We start from the raw sequence: 9157 nt of genomic DNA, 5'->3' as shown, positions 1-9157 counted from the left end.
ACATTGATGTCTAGAGGGGTGCGCGTCTGGGGCCATTCAGTCTGGGAGCGGTCTGTCCGTGGTTCAGTTGGGGGTCGGTCAGGGCCGCCATAGTACAACTTCCCCCTAAAGGGGGAAGTGGGAAGAAGACGAGAAGACAAGCAAAAGACAAATAACCCGGGGCAAAACACCTATGTCTGAGGTTGCCCTCTCAAACCACTCCAGGGAGGCCCGACCGTGACGATTCATGCCCCAGAACGATCAGTGGCGGGGACCCTCCGTGGGCTATAAGCAAAGGTAAATTCAGGAAAAGATACAAACACCTATTGTATCTCTAACAGGGAGTGCACGAAAATGAGTACTAACTAACCAAACTTTATTTAAAAAACGCCCTAGTGGTGACAAAAACAAAACTAATGCCGGTGATGCAACCCTGCAACTAGAGAAGAGATCAGCACATGTCTGCCCTCTTCACGACCATCCTTCAAAATTCCGAAGTTCCGGGTTCATGGGAAAAATCGTTTGGCCATTATGTTCATAAAGTTTTTATATTGTGGTATTGTATTAATAATAATAATTATGGCTACTTTTATGGTACTTTTAAATGAAAATTAAATCTAATGTTACTAGAACTACTTTTTTACTATTTGATTTTTAAAAATAGATTTGATATAAATGGAAAAATATGCTTGCTTTACTTCTATCTTTGCATATAATATAATGAAGTTATGAAGCAGTTTACTTGTTTATCTCTACTGTTGTATATCATTTAATATCTAAACAGTCTTTCCTATACTAACAGTCAATTGAACTGATACTGCTATATATTTAAAGCTTGAGATGAAGTAAAACAACGCTTCTTTGTTTAAGAGTGAAATAGGTGGCTAATGAGTGTGGTGCAATACTGTGGAGCCTTGTTCAGTGGTATTGTGTCTTCAGGCGTTACTGTGTGTGTGTTCTTACCTTACCTAATTGTTTTTACCTAATTGTATCTTTACAGGAATGAGTCAAGCTCGTACTGTCCCGTGTCTTAAACCATATTTATCGTACATATCCTTTAATTTGTGAATTGTTTTGGCACACACTATTTCATTCGGTAGTGCATTCCATTGATCAATTGCTCTGTTTGGGAAACTGAATTTCCTTACGTCTTTATCACCTCTCTTCTTATGCAGTTTTTTGCAGTGTCCTCTTGCTGATGCTTCCCCATATGTTAAGTAATCATTTATGTCTATTTTCTCCTTCCCTGATATGCATTTATATAGCATTATCATGTCACCTCTTTTCCTTCTCTCTTGTAGTGTTGGTAGATTCAGTTTATTTAGTCTTTCTTCGTAGCTTAGGTCCCTTAAGCTTGGTATCCATCTTGTAGCGGCCCTTTTAACTTTTTCAATCTTGTCTATGGGTTTTTTGAGATGAGGACTCCAGACTACTGATGCATACTCCAGGGTTGGTCTAATGAATGATGTTATTATCCTTCTTAGCATGTCTTCATTTATGTATGTGAATGCTATTCTCATATTTGCAAGCAGTGTATACATGTTCCGTATCTTCTCACTGATGTGGTCAGCCGGAGATAGTCTGCTATTGATAATCACACCTAGGTCCTTCTCTCTTTCTGATGTGTGTAGGGTTTTATTTCCTAACGTATAATCCCAATCAGGTCTTTTTCCACTTTTACCAAACTTGATTACATGACACTTGTCCACACTGAATTCCATTTGCCATGTATTACTCCATTCATGGAATTTATTTAATTCTTCTTGTAGCTCTTTACAAGAGTCTGTGTTAGTAATTCTCCTTTGTATTTTTGCATCATCTGCAAACATATTCAGATAGCTTTCATTTCCAGTGTTACTGTTTATATCGTTTACATACACTAAAAACATGATTGGTGCCAGCACTGAACCCTGTGGTACTCCACTAGTCTCTTCTTTCCATGATGAGTAGTTTCCCCTTAGTACTGTTCTCATTTCTCTTTTTATGAGAAAATCTTGCATCCAACAAAACAGTTTGCCTCGAATTCCTCCTTGATGGTACAGTTTCCATAAAAGTCTTTGGTGTGGTACTGTGTCAAATGCTTTCTTGAAATCTAAATAGATACTGTCCACCCATCCTTCTCTTTCCTGTATTGTGTTTGTTACTCTGTCATAGTAGCTCAACAGATTAGTAACACATGATTTTCCTTTTCTGAAACCAAACTGTCTTTCTGTTATCATACTGTGTTCTTCTAGATGATTTACCCAAGCTTTTCTTATAAGCTTTTCTAATACCTTGCTTACAACACTGGTCAGTGATACTGGTCGGTAGTTGAGTGGATTTTGTCTATTTCCTTTCTTGAATAAGGGGACAATATTTGCTTTCTTCCAAATATCAGGTAGTTTACCTTGACTCAAGGATTTCTTGAAAATTAAAAATAATGGTTTACTTAACTCCATTGCACATTCTCGTAGTACCCAGCATGAAATTTCATCTGGACCACTTGCTTTTCCTCTGTCTAATTTACTTAACTCCTCCTGTATTACTTTTTCTGATATTTGTATATCTGTGTGTGTGTGTGTGTGTGTGTGTGTGTGTGTGTGTGTGTATGTGTGTGTGTGTGTGTTTTAGTGATATTGGGTCCTTAGACGTTATGGTGAGTGTGTTGGGACAGTGTGTATGTGTTGGTGTTGTGGCGGGTGATGTGTGGTGTGTGGTTATGGTGTGTTGTGGTGGTAAGGTAGAGGCACCTTGGTTTAGTTAGGCACAATGGCTTTGCAAGGTTTAATTAGTATTGGTTATAATTACAATATTGTAGAAAATTGTGTGAGGGTTGAGTAAGTAGTTTTAGTTTGTACTTTTATGAAGTTTACATTAGGCCTATTATACTGAAATTATATTAAGATTACTCTTATTACTACTGCATATAATAATAATAGTGTATTTAAAACTAAGGTACTATGATTTAATTTGTGACTTTAACTAAACTTATATTTATTAATATTATATTTAAATTAACGTTCTTATTAATAATAGGCTTTTATTATTACATTATTGACTTATCTACTGTGATTGGTTATATATGTATGATGAAATTATAAACAACAACAACAATAACAACAACAACAACAACAACAACAACAACAACTACTACTACTACTATTACTATTACTACTACTACTACTACTACTTATCATCATCATCGGGAGGCATTATCACCGACTGTACTGCAATCCCACACCAGTGATGAGAACAGCCGCGCCGACGATTTGAAGGGCTAACTCGCTCAAACTTAGCAACTCACACACCCCTCTCCAAATTGCCTGTCTGTTAGTGTGTTTTTATATCTATTGATCGTGCATTAATTTTTCTCCTACAATAAATGCATTTGTCTGTATACAGCACATGATTCCCACCAAAATACCTTTCAAGCAGCACTTTCACTACACAGCCTGGGAAGCCAAGGGGGTGTGTTTTGTCTAGATCGACAGTGGTGGCTGAACAGATGACGAAGTCAAGGATGTACCCTGTCTTACAGTCGCACAGTACAAAGAACTTGACTCCAGAGCAGTGACGTTTGCTTGGAATGTACTGTACGAACCTTAGACGTCCTCTGAAGAAAACCAAGGATTCGTCTATGACAACCTTCTGAACTGGGTGGGAGAATGACATAAATTTATACTTCGCTCTGTTCAGAGTCTCCCGGATCTTCCAGAGTGGGTCAGTCTGGGAAGGTACATCGTTGTTGGTGAAGTGCAGGTTTCCCATGATGTTATGGAAGCGATCTCTGGCCGTGTACTTATTGAAGGTGGGTGAGGGCAGTAAGGGGTCCATGGACCAGTAATTTTCCAACTCATGCTTCTTTGAATGTGGCATGAGAAGCATGTGGGCGAAGAACACATACAGCTCCTGCACTCCAAGCACGGTCCACTGTTGCATTTTCGCTGCACCTGCACCACTTGCAGCACTGTGGTAGGTCTCCATATTATAATTGCAAATCATACTAGATAGATAGATAAATAGATAGATAGAGAGACAGATAGAAGCAGGAAGTCAAATGATGAGAAGGTGTTGTGTTTGCGAGAAGCGAGCAGCGCTAAACGCTTACACGGGGGAAAGCTGACGACAGCGGCCAGTAAGGAGATGATTCAGTTAGCTGTCAGCAGTCCTCTCGTGAGAAAGTTCTGTTGCCACGAGGAAGATACGTGACACACACACCCGACTACACGAGATGTGAGGAAAGAGAGTTTAGAAGGAGACAAGCGACCCTATAGAGAGGTCGAGACGGAGATTAGCTTTAGAACAGAGAGAGAGAGAGATAGCGAGACAGGGAGGTAGCTACCCAGGACTTATACTATTATACCTGTTTAATATTTCCAAGACAAATAAAAATAGTCCCATACTATTCTTTACCTCTCCCGTCACTACATGACATCTGGTGGGGAAACTACTACAAGATATAAAAGCCGCTCGACCACAAGTCTAAAATATACGCCTCTACAAGCAAATACAAAGTCGCTGCTTTATGATACAAAGTCTTTATGACATTTGGTAGCAGCGAACGTATACGAACCTCGTCTACGAATCAACATTAAATTCCTACAAAATATCAAGATTGACAACAACCAACAATATCAGCTCCTGCCCCCTCCGTCTCCCAGATCATTACGCTGATGCAGAGGTCAAGAGATCACTCGACGCCTTGCAAGTAGCTTAACGACAAACCAGCAAATCTGCGGACATCGTCTCGAATTAAAAGCAAATTTCTACAAAAGCAACCGAGACTACAAGGTTAGCTTCAGTTCTACAAAGTCTACAGCCATCTACAATCAACTACAGCCATCTACAATCAACTACAATTAACAACTCTACGTCGTCTGTATAATCTTCTACACGCACCTACAAGTAGCGGCAGTCTTCATCCCACAACGAATAAATCACTAGAAAAAGGACAGAGAAAACTTCCACATAGAATAAAGGGAACAAACAAACGAAGAGTGAGACACGATTCACAACTCGTCTTACTCACTCGTCTTCACTCAAGTTACTCATCGCTACTCATTCACTCACCACAGCTACCAGTGTGGGAAGCCGACGTCACCATGTGCTGAGACGACAACACGCCAATCAACCCGCGAAGGACAACGCTATCACCACGTGCAACACCACTCACACCATTTTCCTCCACGGTAAAAATTAATGAGTTACATAGTTACTTCATTTATACAATACACAGTGATAGACAATAAGCTTCTGCACAAACATATAAAACGTGCTGTATAGTTACAGTTTAAATACACATACTTACTTCAGTTATCTCCATAACTCAAACACTAAATAATCACCAACAATAAATATTCTACACTGTATATATTCATTCATTTATTATAACATTTATTTACTACCAACGAGTGTTACCATTCATACCTACATAAAATACGTGTTTCATACATACAACTATACATTATTATATCTACAAGCGATAAAGAAAATACACCATCACAGTTACTCAGTGAGCGATTAAAAGAACTGTATTAAACATTTATTAATTAAAGCTACCTAGTGGAAACATAAATTAAGTTACAAGGTAAACTAGAGAAAAGAAAAAAATGGCCAACACAAATGCCGTTAGCAAGAGTGAACATCTTCAACACAATCGTGAAGACAATGATTTCCACACAGTGCTGACACACATATTACTCACGATAGGTACAGGTGAACAAGTCAGTGTGTATAGTTAATACTGTATATATGTATATATATTTTTTTTATATAAAATAACAAAATATGGGACTATATAATATCATTTTCAGTAATATCTGTGCAATATAAACTAAACTTTAAAAAAGTATCTCAAGGAAATTAGCCAGTAATTATGTAACCATGAACAACATGGAAAAAAGTGTACACAAGCAAAGAAAAACAAATACCACATAAACTACAAACGAAAAAGCAAATTGTGTCTCCACAAACAAGTGGCATGACACATCATCACTATCATCGACCGCAGCATATGTTAGGACTGCAGTTATTACAATTATGTTACTCCATATTATAATTATGTAACGACAAACGATTGCATTATGTTACACTTTGCCAATTATGTAACAGTTGCATTAACAAGATGTAACTTTTATGTAACTTTAACTACAATTATGTACCTACAAACGATATGTAACAATTATGTAACGACAAACGATTGCATTATGTTACACTTTGCCAATTATGTAACAGTTGCATTAACAAGATGTAACTTTTATGTAACTTTAACAACAATTATGTACCTACAAACGATATGTAACAATTATGTAACGACAAAACAGTTGCATTAACAAGATGTAACTTTTATGTAACTTTAACTACAATTATAAGGCCAAGACACATATGTAATAGTTGCATTAACAAAATGTAACTACAATTATAAGGCCAACACAATTATGTAGTACCACAATGTTAGTACAATATTATAAGTCATACAATTATAGCACAATTCTGTATTACCAGTATCATCATACAAGTTAGATGAAATATTAGACATTACTAAAGTGATAACTCAAATATGTAATGTATAACTTAGCAGTATTACCATTGCACAATTATATTGCATTTATTCAAATATGTATACAACTTATTTAAAATGTAATATTACTGAATAATCACTATTTACTATGAATAATATATGTATACAATATTCATACAATTATGTTACTTTACAATATTATGTATTTCACTTAATTAGCTTATAAGTTCATTATAATGTATATATAATATGTATTAATATGTTATGACTATTAAATGTCGATGGTACGCCATTTTGCGCGGCAGAGCAATGTGGTAGGTCTCCATATTATAATTGCAAATCATACTAGATAGATAGATAAATAGATAGATAGAGAGACAGATAGAAGCAGGAAGTCAAATGATGAGAAGGTGTTGTGTTTGCGAGAAGCGAGCAGCGCTAAACGCTTACACGGGGGAAAGCTGACGACAGCGGCCAGTAAGGAGATGATTCAGTTAGCTGTCAGCAGTCCTCTCGTGAGAAAGTTCTGTTGCCACGAGGAAGATACGTGACACACACACCCGACTACACGAGATGTGAGGAAAGAGAGTTTAGAAGGAGACAAGCGACCCTATAGAGAGGTCGAGACGGAGATTAGCTTTAGAACAGAGAGAGAGAGAGAGATAGCGAGACAGGGAGGTAGCTACCCAGGACTTATACTATTATACCTGTTTAATATTTCCAAGAAAAATAAAAATAGTCCCATACTATTCTTTACCTCTCCCGTCACTACATGACATCTGGTGGGAAACTACTACAAGATATAAAAGCCGCTCGACCACAAGTCTAAAATATACTTCTCTACAATTAACTACAAAGTCTTTATGACAGCACGTTGTGACTCGTACCTGTTGGTCTCATCACATATGTGCTGCATGACTTCATCATCGAGGAAGGCCAAAAGGAAGTCCACACACTCAGCATTCTCGTCAAGAGTGAAGGCAGGCTATATCCCTGAGGAACTCTCGTCAAACTGGAGCTGTTCAGGGATGAAATCGGAACCTTCCGTCCACACTAAGGCGTCCAGGGTTCCCTCTCGTGGCGGTGTAGGGTGAGTGAGGGTGGAGGGTGGCTGTGAGGCAAACTGGGTTGTTTCAAGGTCACTCTGACTGACCCTAGGTTGCCGTGCAGCACTAGCAGCCCTTACTCTAGTTGCTACTCTACTTTTACGATGAGTCAGGGATTTACCTCGTCCCCCACGGCCTGCCTTCACTGTAGCTGCTGGTGGAGACTCCAACGACAAAGACTCAGGAGAAATTTCCGCTGAAAAGGAGGAAGAAATTAGTGAAGTGGGGCTGGGAGAGCAGGTAGGTGATTCATCTCGGGACCCATGGCGGACTGGGTCACACGGTGCCATTGTTCCGGGGCTAACCCGCCTCCCCTTCACTCCTTTTCCAAATTCCTTCCCTTGTTGCACTAAGGGCTCCTTTCCCTTGGAGCTAGGACGAACTTGGGACACTGAAGCACTCGTACTGGCAGTTTCTGTCACGATTTCCTCCCCAGGCTCATCACATGATTCACCCGAAACATCAGAGTCACTATCTATCATTATCATAGATAATTCAGCCAGTTCACATTCAACTGCTGAGTCACTTAGTTCTTTACTGCTTCACACACAAGGTTTTCTAGGGGGTAGAGGTCACAGGGCCCTTTGCAATGGGCGCAGAAGAGGCTGAAATGGCGGGGTGCGAGTGCGACATGATTTCACCTCAGAGGATAACAAGGAACTAAAGATACGGCGTATATGGGCAGCCAAGGGTTGACAATGTCAGTGTGGTGACAGCTGCTAATTTATATGCTATGAAATGATTGTTAGGAAATCTAGACAATACATAATAAATTAGGTAGTTCCAGGTGAATGTAAATATCACTTAGGCTTCTCCCCTCCTTTCTTATATAAATTTTTATTACGAGAATAGATCACATGGCATATTTCAAGGGGAAATTACCAGGGAAAATTAGCGAACAAGTGCACGTGGGGTGTTGCCAGGTGATAATTAGCCAATTCCAGGTGTATGGCACTATCAGTTACCTTATTTCTTTTTTGTATATATTATTTTGTATAAGAATATGGCATAGGGCTCATTTCAATGGATGAAATCAGTAGAAAAATCCGGGGAAGATTTGCTTAGCGCAGCGCGGCTGGGCAGGCGAAAGGAGAGGGTAATGGAGGGGAGGTAGGGAGGGGAGTCAAGATCAAGGGAAAAATGGCTAAATTGTCAACAATGGATGGGAGTACAGATGACATTAGGAGCGCTGACTGATGTTGGACACTGGCAGTACTGATAGATGATACAAGCCAGCACTTGAATGACTGGGAGAATTCAAAATAATACAGAATCACAAAAGTGACACCCAGCGGTATGATCCATTGCGCCTGAGTGTCACAAAAGTGACACCCCGCGGTTAAGGGGTTAACCCCTTAACCGCGGGGCGTCACTTTCGTGATGCTTGGCCACAATGGATCATACCGCTGGGTGTCACTTTTGTGATTCTGTGTTATTTTGAATTATCCCGGGCTCTCAAGTGGTGGCTTGTATCATCTATCAGTACTGCCAATGTCCAACACTAGTCAGCACTCCAAATCTCATCTGTACTCCCATCCATTGTTGACATTTTAGCGATTTTACTCCCTTCGTG

Source organism: Coenobita brevimanus, chromosome 55, assembly GCF_032717465.1.
Source record: "Coenobita brevimanus isolate Jiangsu-jjx chromosome 55, ASM3271746v2, whole genome shotgun sequence".
NCBI lineage: Eukaryota > Metazoa > Arthropoda > Malacostraca > Decapoda > Coenobitidae > Coenobita > Coenobita brevimanus.
This window is presented reverse-complemented; position numbering follows the sequence as displayed.